We start from the raw sequence: 19,619 nt of genomic DNA, 5'->3' as shown, positions 1-19,619 counted from the left end.
AAGCCAAGCCTTGCTAGCCAGTTGGGTCTTCCGATCTGCGCACTCTTCCCTTTTCTTCCTTCCTTTCTTTCCTTTTAGCCTTCCCCCCCCCTTCCCTCCCTCCCTCCCCTTTGCACAGACGTCCCCCCCCCCACACTCTGTCTCCTCCCTTCTCGGAAAGCCACAGCCCCCTTCCAGCTGAGTCACAGCTCTCCTGGCTTCCACAGCATTGCAGCACTCCCGCAGCACAAGGCAGCTCTCGCCACCACCTCCTCCTCCTCCTCCTCTGCCTTCTGCTGCCTCCTTCCACCGCCCATCTCAGCATCCCCACCATGGCCAGCACCGTTTCAGGTACAGTAAAACCAGGGATGGCTTTTCATCCTTGGGCTTTCTCTGCAGGGCGTCTCCTTCCAGGGGATCTTTCTTTCTCTTCCTTCCTTCCTTCCTTCCTTCCTTCCTTCCTTCCTTCCTTCCTTCCTTCCTTTCTCTTTCTTTCTTTCTTTCGCAAAGAGTTGAGGCAATTCACGCTTCTCCTTTCCGAGCCTGAGGGTCTGGGTGGGTGGGTGGGTGGGATAGAAGGTTTTTGTTCCCCCCCCCTCCCTGCAAAGCTCTATCCAAAAAAAGCTCAGCATCGTTGTCTTTGATTTGATTTGATTTTGCTTTTGGGGGGGTTTTCCAGGTTGCATGGGTGGGCTGAGGATAAGGTAGATTTGACTGGACGTGGAACAACTGCATGATGATGATGATGAGGAGGAGGAGGAGGATGATGATGGATTTCTGTACCCGGTGGGAAGTCCAAAAGGAAAGGGAACGTGATTTTTATTTTTATTTTTTTATTTTATTTACCTAAAGAGCAGGCCTTTGGGTTATAGTTAGCCAAATCAGAGGCGGAGCGCTGCAGACTGCTTCAGAAGGAGTGGTCCCTCCATGGCGCTGAATCAGACCCAGCACACGCGCCACGACGGTCTTTTCCCGCAGGGGCTGCATAGCTGCACCCTGTTGCCTTCTCAGGGAAGAAGGCCTGAATGGGGGTGTGGTGTGTGTGTGGGTGTGTGTGGTGGGGGGGAGAAGGTGCAAAGAGACCTGCGGTGTCCTATTCTAGGGACATCTCTGGATGCGCCCGCTCTCCGATCCTAAACGTGTCTTGGGTTACGCCTTCCACCTTTATTTTATTTTTTTAAGCGGATGAAAGGATGGTGTGTGAATATAATTGGACCCGTCGGGTAACCTAAAGCAATAGACAGTTTGCAATTATTATTATTATTTTTTTTTTGGTTAAGAGATCTGCCATCCTGAAAACAGGCTCCTTTAAAACGTGTCGTGGAGAAACGCATGTCATCCCAGAAAAAACAATAATTAAACAATAATTTTTTTAAAAAAAACAACAACAAAAGGACAGACTGGATGTACCCCTAGGTCTTTTTTTTCCTCCTCCTCCTTCTTCTTCTTCTTCTTCTTCCCCTGCCGTTGGCTTTCTATGTTTCTGTTTCTAAAGAGTGTTCAAAATGGAAACCACAAATCACCTTCCACCGTTTGTCTTCCTCTAAAAAAGAGAGAGGGGGGGGGGAGAGGGAGAAAGAGAGGGAGAGGGAGGATGGGGAAGAGAAGAGAAGAGAGAAGGAAATATAAAGTAAGAAGGAAGGAGGAGAGCAGAACAGAGGGAAGAGGAGAGAAGAGAAGAGAAGAGAAGAGAAGAGAAGAGAAGAGAAGAGAAGAGAAGAGAAGAGAAGAGAAGAGAAGAGAAGAGAAGAGAAGAGAAGAGAAGAGAAAATATAAAATAAGGAAGGAGGAGAGCAGAGGAGAGGGATGAGAAGAGGAGAGGAGCGGAGTGAAGAGAAAAGGAAATATAAAATAAGAAGGAAGGAGGAGAGCAGAAAAGAGGGAAGAGAGGAGAGGAGAAGGAGGAGAGGAGAGGAAAGATTACCGGGAGGCAGCTGCTAAGCATGGACAGGAGAGAGAGAGAGAGAGAGAGAGAGAGAGAGAGAGAGAGAGAGAGAGAGAGAGAGAGAGAGAGAGAGAGAGAGAGAGAGAGAGAGAGAGAGAGAGAGAGAGAGAGAGAGAGAGAGAGAGAGAGAGAGAGAGAGAGAGAGAGAGAGAGAGAGAGAGAGAGAGAGAGGAAGGCAACACGCAAACGTGCACAAACGCACAAACCGGCTGGCAGGAAGATGCCGTCGGCTGTGTGTGTGTGTGCGTGTGCGTGTGTGCGTGTGTGCGTGTGTGCGGCTTGCCTTCCCCACCGGTGGGCTCGCCCCCTCCCCAAATGCCCCGGCTGAGAGTCCTCCCCCCCCCCCGCCTCTGCCTAAAGATGCTCGGAGGCAGCTGGACCGGGAGATGCCTTCGCGAAAGGAGCCGCCCACCCACCCCCCTTTCTTGCCGCTGGCTGGAGGAGGCAGGCGGGGGGGGGCGAGAGGCTGGGGCAGCAGCTCCCCCCCCGCCCCCCCTCCTGCAGACTTTCCCCCGCAGAAATGGCCTGGGTTAAGCCAAGGACTGGCCCGGGTCCCTCTCTGCCTCGGGAGTGGAAGGAAGATGCTGGGGCTTTGGTGATAGGGTGGGGAGGGGAGGGGAAACAGAGGAAGGGGGGGGGGAGGAAGCACCAGGTGCATTCCCCATATGGTGCTTGCAAACAATCTGCTCCTTTCCCCCCCCCACCCACCCCCAGGCGATGTATTTCAATTCACTGACCACCGCAAAGGTCTCTTCCATCCGAAAAGCTTTGCCTTGGGGGGATCTGACGGCCCCCTCTGGTCTTCTCTAAGCCGGATTAGCAGTTGCGATTATTGGATGGAGGGAACGGGGTGGGGGTGGGTGGGGGAAGAAAGAGAGAAAAGCAGGGCTGGTCAGGTAAGGGGGGACTGCCGTAAAAAAAAAGAAAAAGATGGAAGAGATTAGCCGAAGACAAAGCAGAGAGCCCTTCCTACCAGCCCCATCACCACCCCCCTTCTGCGGGAGGGTGACATCCAACGAGCTGAGATGGATGGATGGATGGATGGAAGGATGGATGGATTTTATCCCCTGGATGGATGGATGGATGGAAGGATGGATGGATTTTATCCCCTGGATGGATGGATGGATGGAAGGATGGATGGATTTTATCCCCTGGATGGATGGATGGATGGATGGATGGAAGGATGGATGGATTTTATCCCCTGGATGGATGGATGGATGGAAGGATGGATGGATTTTATCCCCTGGATGGATGGATGGATGGATGGAAGGATGGATGGATTTTATCCCCTGGATGGATGGATGGATGGAAGGATGGATGGATTTTATCCCCATGTGAATCGCAGACCTGTTTCATCCTCAGCCTCCTGCCCCCTTAAAAGCAGGAAGAGGCTAACAGGAGGAGCACGTCAAGAAAACAAGCAAACCAGGGTTTGCAGCTGGGGAAAAAAAACCAACCCAACCCAATCATACATTATCTTTGCTCTGACCCCTTCAGCATCTTTCACCTGCTTCCATGACCGATTCCGGCTTCCCCAAAGGAAACACATGCTCAGTGCCCGCCGGGTGGGGGAGAGACGGGTGGGGGGGGGGCGAAGCATTGCACCCAGCCCGGCATCTTGCAAGGAGCCCCAGATGTTCCAGCTAACCAAGCAGCCACGCCTTCTGGAAGGTCCTTCGCCAAAGAGGCTGCAGAAAACCCCCGCAGATGTGCTTGCAGGCCCTGGCAGTCGGGTGGGGAGACGCCACGGGGCCCATCAACCACTAGACCAAAGCTTGAAGCAGTTGAAAGAATCCATTGGCGTTTCTTTTGTCATTCTTTTTTTTTTAAATGAAAAAAAAATCTTCTCCTCATCTTTATCAGCTGGCCCGGAATCTCGGCACACAGCGATGGCCGGCCTATAAATTTAATAAATAAAACAAAACACAATCCAGGAATTAATTTGAGGGGGCGTGGATTTGGTCCACCGGGTTGGGCGTCTGTGGCGGAAGGGATGTTGGGGACTGGGGAAAAGATATTTTTCTCCCCCCCCCCGCTTCCTCAATATCTTCGGAAATAACAGAAGAATATTTCTGAGGGCAGAAAAAGACCCGGTGGTCCGACCAGTCCCCCCCCCTCGAGTTTGTTTGCTTTTTTTCCTTTTCTTTTTTTTAATGAATTTCTTGGGTTTTAATTATTAGTTTTATAGCTTACGTGTTTTTATCGTGCTTTTTTTGGTTGGAGGAGATTGCTTTGACCATACCTTTTATCTCAGGATGTGATCTGGAGATCTAGTCAGCCTCCACCCCACCCCCCTTTTTGGGGGGTGTGGGGTGGGTGTGGGAGATCCACATATTATTAGGGAATGGCAGATGTCGAAGACAAAGGAAAAAAATTGTGTAGGTTGTGTAGGAAAAAAAATAAGGTGTGGGCCTCCCTCCCCGGCTGAAAAAGGGTGGTTTTCTTGATCTGGGGGAGCGAAATAATAATAAGGGCTGCAGTTACGTTTATTTGGCGATGCCCTACAGCTCTAGTACTAAGAGATTAAGAGAAGGTGGGGCCACGGTGAATTTGGCAAACCAAAGTCTTCTTTAAACGTTTAACCCTGGAACTCATTTTCTGGTTCCACGTGCGAATCCAAACAAAGGGCTTCTAAGGGGATTCTCAAGTGATCCAGGACACAGTTGTCCCAAAGGTTGTTTTTTCAAGACTTGCTGATTTTTCTCTGAAGGCGTTTCGCTTCTCCACCGAGAAGCTTCTTCAGCTCTGCTTGGTGGAGAAGCGAAACGCCTTCAAAGGAAAAATCGGAAAGTCCGGCGGCCTCTTTGAAAAAAAGCAACCTTTGGGTCAACAAAGGTTTGCATTTATTTATTTATTTTTTCCTTTGCATATATTTATGTCCAGAACGCCCAAACCTGCATCTCGTTCGGTAAGGCTGATTAGGAGAGAGAGAAGAGGGGGGGGGAAAGGCAGGATGAGAAGACTTTAGGACCGACAGTCAATATGAAATGGCGGGTTGGTTGAATAGGAGCCATGAGGTCTATGGGAACTCTGAGTAACCATACGGACAGATCTTCTCCAGGGCCATCTGTCCCTAATCTAGTGCTTCAGGTCTTCCAAACATACTTCTATCAGCCAGCTAACCGAGCCCAAATTCTTCTCTTTTCTTCCCCCTATGCCAGTTTTATTAAAAGCTCAGCCTTCGCATAGTCACTGTGTCCAAAATATCCTAGCTTGAGTCCGGCCCTTTGTGCCACGAGGGAGGAAACCCCCCCCCCTAAGATTGCCAGCCCATTCGTTCCCTCCTCCAGTTGTGTTTGATCCATCTGCAGACGTCCTTATGTCGGCTCTTGAACAGAAAAGATGCTTATCCTGGACATCTGGAGCGGGGTGGTGTGTGTGTGTGTGTGTGTGTGTGTGTGTTTAAGCATAAAATCCCTTATTTGATCCTGTCCGTACACTTCAAAGACAAAAGGACGCTCTGAATCGGCATGAGCACCTAGGAGAGTTTCAAACAACTACACACCTAACCGTTTCTGCAAATGGCATGGCTGCGTCGACAAACTCTCATCTGCATTGTTTTTTTGTGGGTTTTTTTTGTTTTTTTCGCAAAAAAGGAAAAGTACAGACAGGTTAATTCCCGTGGAGGATTTCAGCGTGGCGGGTGAGGCAACAGAGAATTGAAGCTGCAGAGCTGGCCTTGATAGGAGTGGCATATACGCCTTGCACATAAAAAAATAAATAAGTATCTGAGAGACAGATTGATCTGGTGGTCAAAGTACTGGGCTGGAAACCAAGAGACTGTAGGTTCTAGTCCTGCCTTAGGCATGAAAGCTAGCCGGGTGACTTTGAACCAATCACCGGGAGACAGTGAGTTCTAGTCCTGCCTTAGTCATGAAAGCCGGCTGGGTGACTTTGGGCCAATCACCAGGAGATGGCGAGTTCTAGTCCCCCTTAGGCATGAAAGCTAGCTGAGTGACTTTGGGCCAATCACCAGGAGATGGCGAGTTCTAGTCCCCCTTAGGCATGAAAGCCGGCTGGGTGACTTTGGGCCAATCACCAGGAGATGGCGAGTTCTAGTCCCACCTTAGGCATGAAAGCCAGCTGAGTGACTTTGGGCCAATCACCAGGAGATGGCGAGTTCTAGTCCCCCTTAGGCATGAAAGCCGGCTGGGTGACTTTGGGCCAATCACCAGGAGATGGCGAGTTCTAGTCCCCCTTAGGCATGAAAGCTAGCTGAGTGACTTTGGGCCAATCACCAGGAGATGGCGAGTTCTAGTCCCCCTTAGGCATGAAAGCTAGCTGAGTGACTTTGGGCCAATCACCAGGAGATGGCGAGTTCTAGTCCCACCTTAGGCATGAAAGCCAGCTGAGTGACTTTGGGCCAATCACCAGGAGCTGGTGAGTTCTAGTCTTACCTTAGGCATGAAAGTTGGCTGGATGACTTTGGACGAATCACCAGGAGGCAGTGAATTCTAGCCCTACGTTAGGCATGAAAGCCAGCTGGGTGACTTTGGACCAATCACCAGGAGGCAGTGAATTCTAGCCCTACTTTAAGCATGAAAGCCAGCTGGGCGGCTTTGGGGCAATCACCAGGAGACAGTGAGTTCTAGTCCCACCTGTCAAGCGCAGGGAAAATCAGGAGATTCAGGCAATCTGACCAACTAGCGGTGAAGGGAAATGAGTGGGAGATAAGAAAAGCATTCGAGTTGGGCGGGACTTAGATCACTGGCCCCCAACCTTTTGGGCCCCAGGGACCAGTTCTGTGGAGAGAGGTTTTTCCCGCGTACCGGAGAGGGTGTGGTTTCTTGTGCTGCCTGATTTGTGGATGGGGCTTCGCTTGTTTGCTTGGCCTGGGTTCTGGCATGCCGCGGCCCGGTTCCAGCTTACAGACCTGGGTTTGGGGACCCTCTCTTAGATGTCTTGCGAGTGTGCATGGACTTGTGACTTATGACACGTTGGAACTGCCCCCCCTCCTTTGGGCTCAGCCTTGTCATCTCTGCACCTCCTGGCTGGGGGACCTTTGCAACGCCCCTCTCTCTGAGCCCGGCCCACCTGACTGGGATGCTGTTGTGGGCGAAAATGGGAGGAGAAAGGAGAGTTAGAAATGTTTGCTGCCTTGAGTATAAAGTGATAACGGTGGGATAAAAATGAACTGATTGATCTTCAGTTCCCTCAGTTTAATGCAGGGGTCTTCAGCCTTGGCCTTTTTATGACTTGTGGGCTTCAACTCCCAGAATTCCTCAGCCAGCATGCCTGGCTGAGGAATTCTGGGAGTTGAAGTCCACAAGTCATAAAAGGACCAAGGCTGAAGACCCCTGATTTAATACATTTAATAGAATTCTATTCTATTCTATTCTGTATTTCTATTCTATTCTATTCTATTCTATTCTATTCTATTCTGTTCTGTTCTGTTCTGTTCTATTCTATTCTATTCTATTCTATTCTATTCTGTATTTCTATTCTATTCTATTCTGTATTTCTATTCTATTCTATTCTGTATTTCTATTCTATTCTATTCTGTATTTCTATTCTGTAATTCTATTCTATTCTATTCTATTCTATTCTATTCTATTCTATTCTATTCTATTCTATTCTATTCTATTCTATTCTATTCTGTATTTCTATTCTATTCTATTCTATTCTGTATTTCTATTCTGTATTTCTATTCTATTCTATTCTGTATTTCTATTCTATTCTATTCTATTCTGTATTTCTATTCTGTAATTCTATTCTATTCTATTCTATTCTATTCTATTCTATTCTATTCTATTCTATTCTGTATTTCTATTCTATTCTATTCTGTATTTCTATTCTATTCTATTCTGTATTTCTATTCTGTATTTCTATTCTATTCTATTCTATTCTATTCTATTCTATTCTATTCTATTCTATTCTATTCTATTCTATTCTATTCTGTATTTCTATTCTGTATTTCTATTCTATTCTATTCTGTATTTCTATTCTATTCTATTCTGTATTTCTATTCTGTAATTCTATTCTATTCTATTCTATTCTATTCTATTCTATTCTATTCTATTCTGTATTTCTATTCTATTCTATTCTATTCTGTATTTCTATTCTGTAATTCTATTCTATTCTATTCTATTCTATTCTATTCTATTCTGTATTTCTATTCTATTCTATTCTGTATTTCTATTCTATTCTATTCTGTATTTCTATTCTGTATTTCTATTCTATTCTATTCTATTCTATTCTATTCTATTCTATTCTATTCTATTCTATTCTATTCTGTATTTCTATTCTGTATTTCTATTCTATTCTATTCTGTATTTCTATTCTATTCTATTCTGTATTTCTATTCTGTAATTCTATTCTATTCTATTCTATTCTATTCTATTCTGTATTTCTATTCTGTATTTCTATTCTATTCTATTCTATTCTATTCTATTCTATTCTATTCTATTCTATTCTATTCTATTCTATTCTATTCTATTCTATTCTATTCTGTATTTCTATTCTGTATTTCTATTCTATTCTATTCTGTATTTCTATTCTATTCTATTCTGTATTTCTATTCTGTAATTCTATTCTATTCTATTCTATTCTATTCTATTCTATTCTATTCTGTATTTCTATTCTATTCTGTATTTCTATTCTATTCTATTCTATTCTATTCTATTCTATTCTGTATTTCTATTCTATTCTATTCTATTCTGTATTTCTATTCTGTAATTCTATTCTATTCTATTCTATTCTATTCTATTCTATTCTATTCTATTCTGTATTTCTATTCTATTCTATTCTGTATTTCTATTCTATTCTATTCTGTATTTCTATTCTATTCTATTCTATTCTATTCTATTCTATTCTATTCTATTCTATTCTATTCTATTCTATTCTATATTTAAACACATGAAAAGATTCACTTAACAACTGGGTTATTAACTGATCAACTGCAGCTTAGCAAAAGTGTCAAGAAAGATCGTAAGATGGGACAAAAGTCACTCAGCAAATGCCTCGCTTAGCAACAGAAATTTCAGGCTTGTGATCAGAAGTCGAGGATTATCCGTGTTTCAAACCTCCATCCTTGGTGAAGCAGTGGGCTAATGCCTCCTTAAGTAACACCAGCTGCCTGCAATTAGTGCAGGTTCGAGTCCCACCAGGCTCAAGGTTGACTCAGCCTTCCATCCTTCCGAGGTGGGTAAAATGAGGACCCAGATTGTTGGGGGCAATTAAGCTGACTTTGTAATAATGCCGCTTGGGGGGGGGCGAAAGCCCTAATAAGCAGGCATATACATAGAATGAAGGCTATTGCTAAGCACATTGATTGTGCTTAGATTGTAAGCCGCCCTGAGTCTTCGGAGAAGGGCGGGATATAAATGGGATTAAAAAAATATATATTCAATGTGTACATACTGTAAGTATAACTGGGCATATTTGGCTATGAGGGGGAAGCACCCATTCGGCCTGGAGCTTCAGGATCATTCTACAGGGAGTCTTATTGATACTTACGGACCACACTGGAGCTCAGAATTTACGTTGCTAAGCGAGAGATTTGTTAAGTGGAGCTCTGCCCCATTTTACGACTTCCCTTGTCATGGCTGTTAAAGGAATCGCTGCGGCCGTTAAGTCAGTAACACGGTCGTTAAGTGAATCTGGCTTCCCCTGTTGACTTTGCTGGTCAGGAGGTCGCAAAAGGGGGATCACGTGACACACACACACACACCATGCCCCAGGGGACGCTGAGACCGTCGTAAACACGAGCCGGTTGCCCGAGCCTCTGAACTTTGATTCCCTGACCATAGGGAGGCTGCGACGGTCGTTAAGCGTGAAAAACGGTCGCAAGTGGCTTCTTCCAGTGCTGCTGTAACGCCGAACGGTCACTAAATGGACGGTTGTCGGTCGAGGGCCGCCTGTGATTGGCGATAAGAGGGAAAGCAGCCATTTGGCCCCGGGGCCGCCTTGCAGGATAATCGTGTCGGATGAACTCAAAAAGAAAGGCTCCTTCGCCACTTGCTTGCCCGCTCTCTCTTTCTCTCCTCCTCCTCCTCTCATTGCCCCCCAGCGCCCCCCTCTTCCACTAAATAGGATTTGGGCCCCTGGGGGGATTCCGCCCAAGTCGTTTCCTTCCTCCGTAGCGCCAGCCGGGATCTGGGGCGACAACAAGGCTGCAGTGTTGATGGTCTGAGAGCTGAGCAGGCTGTTCTTCGGTTTCCTGCTTGGCAAGAGTCAAAATGGAAGCCGGGGTACAGGATGGATGGACGCTGATTAATCCCGAGGTCTGAAAGATGCTGGCTTCCTTCCCTTCCTTTCACGGCACTCTTTTCAACTGCAGCAGGAGGCATGTTGGCCTCATTCTGGGAAGCAGAGGAAGCCGGAGATAAGGAACACGCCTTGATTTGCATTTCGCTCTTCCCACCGCCTGGGAAACCATCTTAGCTACTCTGCAAGAGGTTGCTCTCCTTCCTTCCTTCCTTCCTTCCTTCCTTCCTTCCTTCCTTCCTTCCTTCCTTCCTTCCTTCCTCTCTCTCTTCCTTGTTTCCTTTCTTCCTTCCCCTTCTTCCCTTCCCTCCCTTGTTCCCTGTCTCCTCCCTCCCTCCCTCTCTCCTTCCATCTCCTTCCTTCCTTCCTCCCCTTCTTGCCATCCTTTTCTCCCTCATTCCTTCCATCTCTCCCTTCCCTCCCTCCCTCCTGCCTTTCCTCCCTCTCCTTCCTTCCTTCCTTCATTAATTCATTCTTCCCTCCCTTCCTCCTTCCTTCCTTCCTTCCCTCCCTTGTTCACTGTCTCCTCCCTCCCTTCCTTTCTTCCTTCAATCCTCCCTCCCTCCCTCTCTCCTTCCCTCTGTCTCCTTCATTCCTTCCTTCCCTTCTTGCCGTCCTTTTCTCCCTTCCTCCCTCTTCTTCCTTCCTTCATCAATTCATTCTTCCCTCCCTTCCTCCTTCCTTCCTTCCCTCCCTTGTTCCCTGTCTCCTCCCTCCCTTCTGTCCTCCCTTCCTCCCTCTCTCCTTCCCTCTGTCTCCTTCATTCCTTCCTTCCCTTCTTGCCGTCCTTTTCTCCCTTCCTCCCTCCCTCCCTCCCTCCCTCCCTCCCTCCCTCCCTTCCTTCCTTCCCTCCCTTGTTCACTGTTTCCTCCCTCCCTCCCTTCCTTCTGTCCTCCCTTCCTCCTTCTCTCCTTCCCTCTCTCCTTCATTCCTCCCTCCCCTTCTTGCCATCCTTTTCTCCCTTCCTCTCTCTTCTTCCTTCCTTCAGCAATTCATTCTTCCCTCCCTTCGTCCTTCCCTCCTTCCTTCCCTCCCTCCCTCTCTCTCTTCCTTTCTCTCTCCCTCTTTCCTCGTTCTCTTAGCTAAACTGCTCTTTAGCTTGGACTGCTCGCCTGAGATACGGTGTGTTTAGTCTCAAAATAACAGGTAACCTGTTTAGCATGTACAGACTTTCCAGTTCTGTCTCCGTGGATGGATTGTTTTTTTTTTTTTAAAAAAGCAGCTCTTTAGCAGGCAATTTTTGGTTTTGGGGGTTTTTTTTGTTTTTTTTGGGGGGGAAACAGCACTGCAATTATTAAACCAACCAGACGCAAATATTCTGTAGTGAATTTCCTGTTGTTACCGATCTTCAGCGCTGCAGGACACATAGGCATATTGTGATCGCCCGTGGATTTCCCCCCCCCCTTTTTTTTAATGGGCGTGAATGCCATTTTCTATTCTCTCTCAAAATTAAAAAAAAGTGAGGTGGTGCCTGTCCTCCACCGGGCAGGTGCGGAGAAATGGCTTCCTTGCCTTCCACCCTGCCAATCAGAAACGACAGCGGTGCATTGGGCTGGAGAAAGTACAGGATCTTGCAAAGCAAATAATAATAATAATAATAATAACAATAATCATCATCATCATCATCATCATCATCATCATCATCATCATCATCATCATCATCATCATCATCTTCCAGAGTTTGGTTTTCCTTTACTGGGCTGGCAATATCAAATCTGGGTCATCTGCAATCTCAGTCAGCAGATTTAGACTGCCGCAGTTGATGGATGCAGATTTGCAGTACTATTGCATAGGCAAAAATACGTACGCTGTGAGTAAAACAAGATTCCAAGCAGTTTTATCGCCAAAGCAACCCCACAATAAAAATGAACCAGAAAGGCTGACACAGCTACAGGGGCAGTTCTGTAGGCCTGGAGACTAAAACATACGAAGAACGGCTGCAGGACTTGGGTTTGGCTGGTCTAAAGAAAAGAGGAAATAGGGGAGACATGATAGCAGTGTTTCAGTATTTGAGGGGCTGCAACAAGGCAGAGGGGGCCAGCTTGTTCACCAGAGCACCAGAGGGAAGGACAAGAAACAACAGTTGGAAACTGACCAAAGAGAGAAGCAACCTGGAATTAAGGAGAAATTTCCTAAAAGTGAGGACAATCAACCATTGGAACAGCCTGCCACCAGAAGTTGTGGGTGCTCCAACACTGGAGGTTTTTAAGAAGAGACTAGACAGTCACGTGTCTGAGATGGTGTAGGTTCTCCTGCCTGAACAGGGGGCTGGACTAGAAGACCTCCAGGGTCCCTTCCAGCTCTATCCTATCCTATCCTATCCTATCCTATCCTATCCTATCCTATCCTATCCTATCCTATCCTATCCTATCCCATCCCATCCCATCCCATCCCATGTTTTCTCTTCTCTTCTCTTCTCTTCTCTTCTCTTCTCTTCTCTTCTCTTCTCTTCTCTTCTCTTCTCTTCCATTCCATTCCATTCCATTCCATTCCATTTTTTTCTATTCTATTCTATTCTATTCTATTCTATTCTATTCTATTCTATTCTATTCTATTCTATTCTATTCTATTCTATTCTATTCTATTCTATTCTATTCTATCCTATCCCATCCCATCCCATCCCATCCCATCCCATCCCATGTTTTCTCTTCTCTTCTCTTCTCTTCTCTTCTCTTCTCTTCTCTTCTCTTCTCTTCTCTTCTCTTCTCTTCTCTTCTCTTCTCTTCTAATTTCTATTCTATTCTTCGCTTACAGCCATTCATTTAATGACCATTTGAAGTTAAGAAGTGCACTGAAAAAAAAGTGACTCACGACTTTTCCACGCTTATGACCGTCGTCGTGGCATCCCTGGGGTCAGGTGGTCAAGATGCAGAGGCTTGGCAACTGACTCCTATTTATGACGGGTTGCTGTCTCGCTTAGGAATGGAAATGTTGGACTCAGTTGAAGTCGTAAGCTGAGGACTACCTGAGTTTTGTATGTCAGCACCACGCTTTGGGATTGGAGCTTGATCTCTCTATTGCAGGGGTAGACAACCGTGGCTCTTTGATGACTCGTGGACTTCAACTCCCAGAATTCCTGAGCCAGCACAGCTGGCTCAGGAATTCTGGGAGTTGAAGTCCACGAGTCATCAAAGAGCCAAGGTGGCCTACCCCTGATATAGGTGGTACCTGGCTCAATAGTAGCAACTGTGAGAGGGATCTTAGTGAACAATCACTTATGACTCGTGGACTTCAACTCCCAGAATTCCTGAGCCAGCATGGTTCAGTTGGAAACCTCTCCCTTTCTCCTCTGCGTGGCTGGCTGAGGAATTCTGGGAGTTGAAGTCCACGAGTCATCAAAGAGCCAAGGTGGCCTACCCCTGCTCTATTGCGAGAGTGGGGAAGGATGGGCCAGGGATTCTGGGAGTTGAAGTTCAAAGGTCGTAAAAAGGCCATAGTTCCCCACCCCTGCCCTATTGTAACAGCACTTCGTGGTGACCATAAGCTTATCTTTCCGCTTTTGTCAGTGCATTTTATCTTCAGTCTGGGCAAATTCATCCCAGTTTTTATTTAGAAGGCAAAGTAATCTCTCCTCCTCATTAGGACTGAAGAACCTGGTGACCGTGTTCATGCCCTGTTGGTGGCAATGTTGTAGAGGTCCACCGTTGCCTTTTTCTGGGAAGGTTGTGGTTTTGTGCTTTTCCTTTCTTCCTGGTCTACAGCCTGAGCATTTCCTGGTGGTTTCACATCGCAGCACTAACCGGCGCCACATGCTTTTGTTTGCGAGATTAGCCAAGGATGGCTAGACGATACCATCTACGTTGGCTTTTTCCAAATAGCCCTAATATTGTTACAATTGTAGAGAGCTACTTTCCTTTAGTGGCTCAAGGCACTAAAGGCTAAAAACTGGGCAGCTGTGAGTTCTAGTCTTGCCTTTGGCACAAAGCCAGCTGGGTGACCTTGGGCCAGTCCTCCTCTCTTGGCGCTAGGAAGAAGGAGGCAAGGGTGATCCATTTCTGAGAATCTTGCCGGGAAAACTGCAGAGTTGGAAGGGACCTTGGAGGTCATCTAGTCCAACCCCCTGCTCAGGAAGGAAACCCATTGCCATTCCAGACAAAGGGTTGTCCAATCTCTTCTTAAAAACTTCCAGTGTTGGAGCATTCACAGCTTTTGGAGGCAGGTTGTTCCACTGGTTAACTGTCCTCACTGTCAGCAAAGGGCCTTGACCAAAGGGCCAAGTTTGAAGACCCCTGTTGTAAGGATATTCGGGAGATTAAACAGATGGAAACTGACCGGCCCAATGCACAGAACATACTAAGATGAAAACTGAGTTTCCTCAATAGGCTAACCCACCAGCTGCTCAATCCTACCTTAGCTTTGATGCTATTTAGCCAAACCATCACGCCCTTCGACCTCTGTGCGAGTGTTCGACAGCTTTGCTGGTTTGTTCCAGCCACTCACCTGCTGGTCCCACGAGAACCAGCTTCAGTGAGAAAGCAAAGCCCTAGGATTTGCAGGGAAAATCAGTAGCAGAGTTAGGAAGGTTTTATGCATCTATCAACCTGAACCAAAAGTGGACCATTGATCGGTGCTTCAAGCAATAATTGATATGTTTCCCATTCTAGTGCTGGCATTGTTCATCCGGTTTTCCCTCATTAAGAGGTACCATTTAATCCCCCCCTTTTCCCCCCTCTGTTGGTCCTTCTCTCTTTCAATGTGCATTATTGATTTTCTGATCTATAAATCTGTACGTATATAAATCTGAAATGAGCCCTCTGGAGCGTCAGCTTTTAGACAGTTGACTTCATAATGTCCTCCAACTCTAAGGAGGCAACAATATAACACAACTCATGGTCTAAACATGGCTGCTGGCCGCAACAGACAATCTTCGATGCAGATGGGTATAAATGCACATTTCTTAAAGAATCAAAATAATTCGAGCTTGTCAGAAGACACACGATTTATTTGTTTTTTAATCCCATTTATATCCCGCCCTTCTCCGAAGACTCAGGGTGGCTTACAATCTAAGAAGCACAAAACAATGTGCTTAGCAATAGCCTTCATTCTATGTATATGCCTGCTTATTAGGGCTTTCGGGGGGCCCCAAGCGGCATTATTACAAAGTCAGCTTATTGCCCCCAACAATCTGGGTCCTCATTTTACCTACCTTGGAAGAATGGAAGGCTGAGTCAACCTTGAGCCTGGTGGGACTCGAACCTGCACTAATTGCAGGCAGCTGGTGTTACTTAAGGAGGCATTAGCCCACTGCTCCACCAAGGCTTTTGATGCTTTTGCTCAGAATCCTGCAGGCTTTTTTATTTTTATTTTACTTTGAAATTTTGTAATATTTCAGGTGGGAAGGCCTAAATTATTTGAGCCATTAAAGTATTAAAGTTGTTTGTATTTAATTTTAGACCTACCGTATGTCCATCAACCAAAGTGGGTTTTGTCTGCTAGACCGGCAGTCCTTGACTAACATTTCTAATTGACTCAGCAATTATGGATATAAGTCGCTCTGGTTGTTAAGTGGGCCATCTGGACCACTTAACAATTGTCTCGCTTAGCAATGGAAATTGTGGTCATAGGTCAAGGCCTACCTATATCTGACTGGCTGGAATTTGGAGATCTGGACTTGGATGCCCCTTCAGACAGAATTTTGTCGGCCTCGGCTTGTTCTATTTCAAGCTGATTATCGCACAGCAATGTAATTAAGGAAATGGCGATCGTCTCAGAATGAAGAGAGAGAACAAGATAATTCTTAATTGAGTGCCAGAGCGACTTCCTCCATTTATAAAATAGGAACTTTGGAGAGCTTCAAAAAAGGGAACGATTACTCTGGATGAGATCAACATAGAGAGCTGTAAATGGGATGAGTAAACTCAGCCATCTCAGCAGAAGTAGCAGCTGAGCAAATTCTGCATGAGCCCAGCTCAAGATCGGACCACGTTAGACCTTGGATGGGAGAACTCTGAAGGTTATCAAGCTAAACCAGGGCTCTTCAAACTTGGCCCTTTTATGACTCGTGGACTTTAACTCCCAGAATTCCTCAGCCAGGCACGCTGGCTGAGGAATTCTGGGAGTTGAAGTCCACGAGTCATAAAAGGGCCAAGTTTGAAGAGCCCTGGTCTATACCTACAAGACTATTTTCTCTACAAACACAACCACCCACAATCGCCATCTCTCTTTTACAGAGCTGTTTTGTTTGAGGATGGCTGAATCAAGGAGGCGTGGTGCTGAACGGACAGCTCCTCCAGGTTCACCAAAAGCCTTGCAGACCCGAACTATTGACTGTGGGAAGTGATGTTTGAGCAAAAAACCTGACGGTTTCTTTTATGTGTGCATGTATTTATTAATTGAATTGATATGCTGGCCGTCTCACTATCCAAAGCCACTCGTCTGGGTGGCTTACGATGTAAAAATCCCCCACAAAAGTAACAACACTGACAGCCGTTAGATAAAACTAGGAACGGAGCGGATACGGAGGTGGGATCTTCTCCCTTAAAGTCCCAGCAGCGGCTTCCACTGAAAAGTACCCCCCCATCAAAGCCCCAAGACAATGGGCAGAGCCAGGTTTTGAGGTCCTTCCAGATGGCTGAAAAGGTCGGGGTGGACCTCACCTCCAGTGGCAAGGAGCTTCAAAGGGCGGGGACCATAGGAGAAAGAATAGCAGAACTTGGGGGCAGCGTGAAAAGAGGGATCAGCCTAGAATCCCTACATAGTCACAAGCGAACTAAGTCCAAGTCCCTTATCCAGGTGCTGATCATTGGTTGAGAAGATTCTCATGCACAGGCCTGTAGCAATAAATCAGCTGAATTGAACCTTTTGTGCTGAACAGGGGCCACGACAGAAAAGACCCCGCTTCTGGACCCCACCAGCCAAAATTCCTTGACTCAGACTTATGATGGTTGCAGTGTCCCAGGCTCATGTCATCCCCTTTCTGCGGGCCCTCTGACAAGCAAAGTCCATGGGGGAAGCCCAGATTCAACTTAACCAGCATGTGACTAATTTAACAACGGCAGTGATCCCCTTCCCAGCTGTGGCAAGTAAGGAGCAAAACTCACTTTAAATGCTGTCTCACTTCACCACCTTGTAAGTTGTCGAGACTGAGGGATAGCTTGAGAGCTGTGAAAGAAGGGGCCAAGGGAACGACAACCTGGCCTTCTCTGTGGCTGACTAGCAGCTCCATGCAACTGCTGTGGGATCAAAGAGGGCTGATGTTGCAGTCCCACTGGATGGCCAGGGCAGTTCACGGCAATTGTGTCTCCCGGTTTCCTCCCCCCCACCCGTCGCTTTCTCTGATCCACCCCCTGCCGGGAGAACTGATCCTCCCCTCCTTGGGATGCCTGTTGTCAGGAAACGAGTAATTACTCCTGATCACTGGCGCCAAGATGGAGCGACAGGGTCCCCAATGCCAGGAGCTGTGTACACCCCTCGCCTCATTAGCTTTCTTCCAACAGCTGGTCCCTTTGTCTTCTGCTGATCTCTACCTTCTGGGTGAAGTGGGATCTTTATGTTTCGGGGCATTGATAAAAATATGAATGGCACAACAGATTCCCAAGACTAGGGTCACTTGTAAGACATCACGGCTGAAATGCGGAAGGCCCTGCCAGAGATGTAGCATGGCAAGATCCCAGGGAAATAACAACAACAACAACAACAGTAGTAGTAGTAGTAATAGACACCATGGGTGCAATCCCAAAATAACTGGAGCACCACTTGAACACCATCATCGGCATTGAAAAATTCACCATTAGTCAATTGCAAAAGGCGGCCTTACTAGGAACTGCTTCCATCCTGTGACAAGATCTGTAACACCATCAAACATCCACATCTGCCTATCCCGGGTCCTTGGTAAGGACTTGATAGGCTGACAAAAATGCCAAATCCAGTCTGAACATCTGGCTGACTGTGCGATGATCAATAATAATGATGATGAAGATGGTGGTGGTGGTGGAAGGGACCTTGGAGGTCATCTAGTGCAACCCCCTGCTCAGGCAGGAGACCCTATACCATTTCAGACAGATGGCTGTCCAGTTTCTTCTTAAAAACTTCCAGTGATGGAGCATCCACAATATCTGAAGGGAAAGCCTTTCCACGGATTAATTGTTCTAACTGTCAGAAAGTTCCTCCTTAGTTCCAGGTTGCTTCTCTCCTTGATGAGTTTCCATCCGTTGCTTCTTGTCCTGCCTTCCATCTGACGCTTTGGAGAATAGCTTGGCTCCCTCTTCTTTGGGGCAGCCCCTGAGATATTGGACCACTGCTATCATGTATAATATCTGTCATGTTACTCTAGTTTTACTCTTTGCTCTCTGTTCATCTCAGATGTGTTCGCACCAAGATTTAGACCTTGTTGTTGTGTGCTTATACAGCTAGTCCAGAGGTGTCCAACCTTTTGGGCACCACTAGGGACCAGTTCCGTGGAGAGAAGTTTTTCCGTGGACCGGAGGATGCGTGGTTTTGTGTGCTGCCTGCATCCCGCGGATGGGGCTTTGCTTGTTTGTGCAGCCCGGTTGCTGGCATGCCACAGACCGGGGGTTGGGGACCCCTGAACTAGTCCTTGACTGTTGCTAAGTGAGACTGTTGTTAAGTGAATTTTGCCCCAGTTCTCACCCCAATTAAGTAATCGGCTGCAGTTGTTGAATTAGTAACACGGTTGTTAAGTAACATCTGGCTTCCATATTGACTTTGCCTGTCAGAAGGTCACAAAATGGTGATGTCACAACCGTGGGACACTGTGACCATCATAAATATGAACCAGTTGTCAAGTACCTGAATTTTGATCGCGTGTCCGTGGGGACACTGCAATGGTTGTAAGTGTGAAAAATGGTTCTCACTTTTTCACTGCTGTTGTAACTTCAAGTAGTCATTAAACGAACGGTTATAAGCTGAGGAATACCTGTAATAATGCCTAGCAGTTAGTATTGACCTTGGTTATGTGTATGTTGTGGTGTGTGTGTGTGTGTGTGTGTGTGTGTGTGTGTGTTCGTTCATTTTGACTCATGATGTGCAGTCCAGCGGACTAGATTATTGTTAATTGTACTACACTAATCCCCAAATTTGTTATCCTTTACAGCAATCACTTAACAGGTTTTATGTGTTGTGAAAACAGCCCTACTTCTAACAATAGATACAGGCTTCAAATGACGATGCTTTATTGTATTACGATTATATCCAATTCTCCATAGTGGATTCCATTATTAATTAAATGAGAAATGCCAAGTTTGGGATAGTTAGACCTATTGAGACTAGGCATTTTTATTTATTTATTTTTATACACGAATTGAGATCAGCTTTTTTTTAAAATGACTCCTGACGTAGATCCAAACTCCACCTATAACAGACTGAAGAGGATGTTTGATTTCCCAAATTCATTCTTGGAACTAATGTTCATACGCTGTTTAGTGCTGGACGTAAAAATTAAAAGATGGGGGGGGGATAAGGCACATGGGAGGAATCCTTTGTAAAATAGAGTGGAGCCAAACATTCAAAGCCAAGTTTGGATTTAATGCCA

The 19,619-nt window shown here is 46.3% G+C and overlaps 1 protein-coding gene across 1 annotated transcript in view; it reads left to right on the top strand.

The window, feature by feature from the left end:
• Positions 1 to 314: 314 nt before the first annotated feature.
• The window catches only part of STMN3 (stathmin 3), a 37,244-nt gene continuing 17,939 nt past the window's right edge, over positions 315 to 19,619 (top strand). The window contains exon 1 of the mRNA XM_081323877.1: positions 315 to 330. The gene's annotated coding sequence lies outside the window, so the exon portion shown is untranslated. The remainder of the gene's footprint in view (positions 331 to 19,619) is intronic.

The sequence above is a fragment of the Vipera berus genome (assembly GCF_964194415.1).
Source record: "Vipera berus genome assembly, chromosome: 3".
Classification (NCBI taxonomy): domain Eukaryota; kingdom Metazoa; phylum Chordata; class Lepidosauria; order Squamata; family Viperidae; genus Vipera; species Vipera berus.
This window is presented reverse-complemented; position numbering and strand designations above follow the sequence as displayed.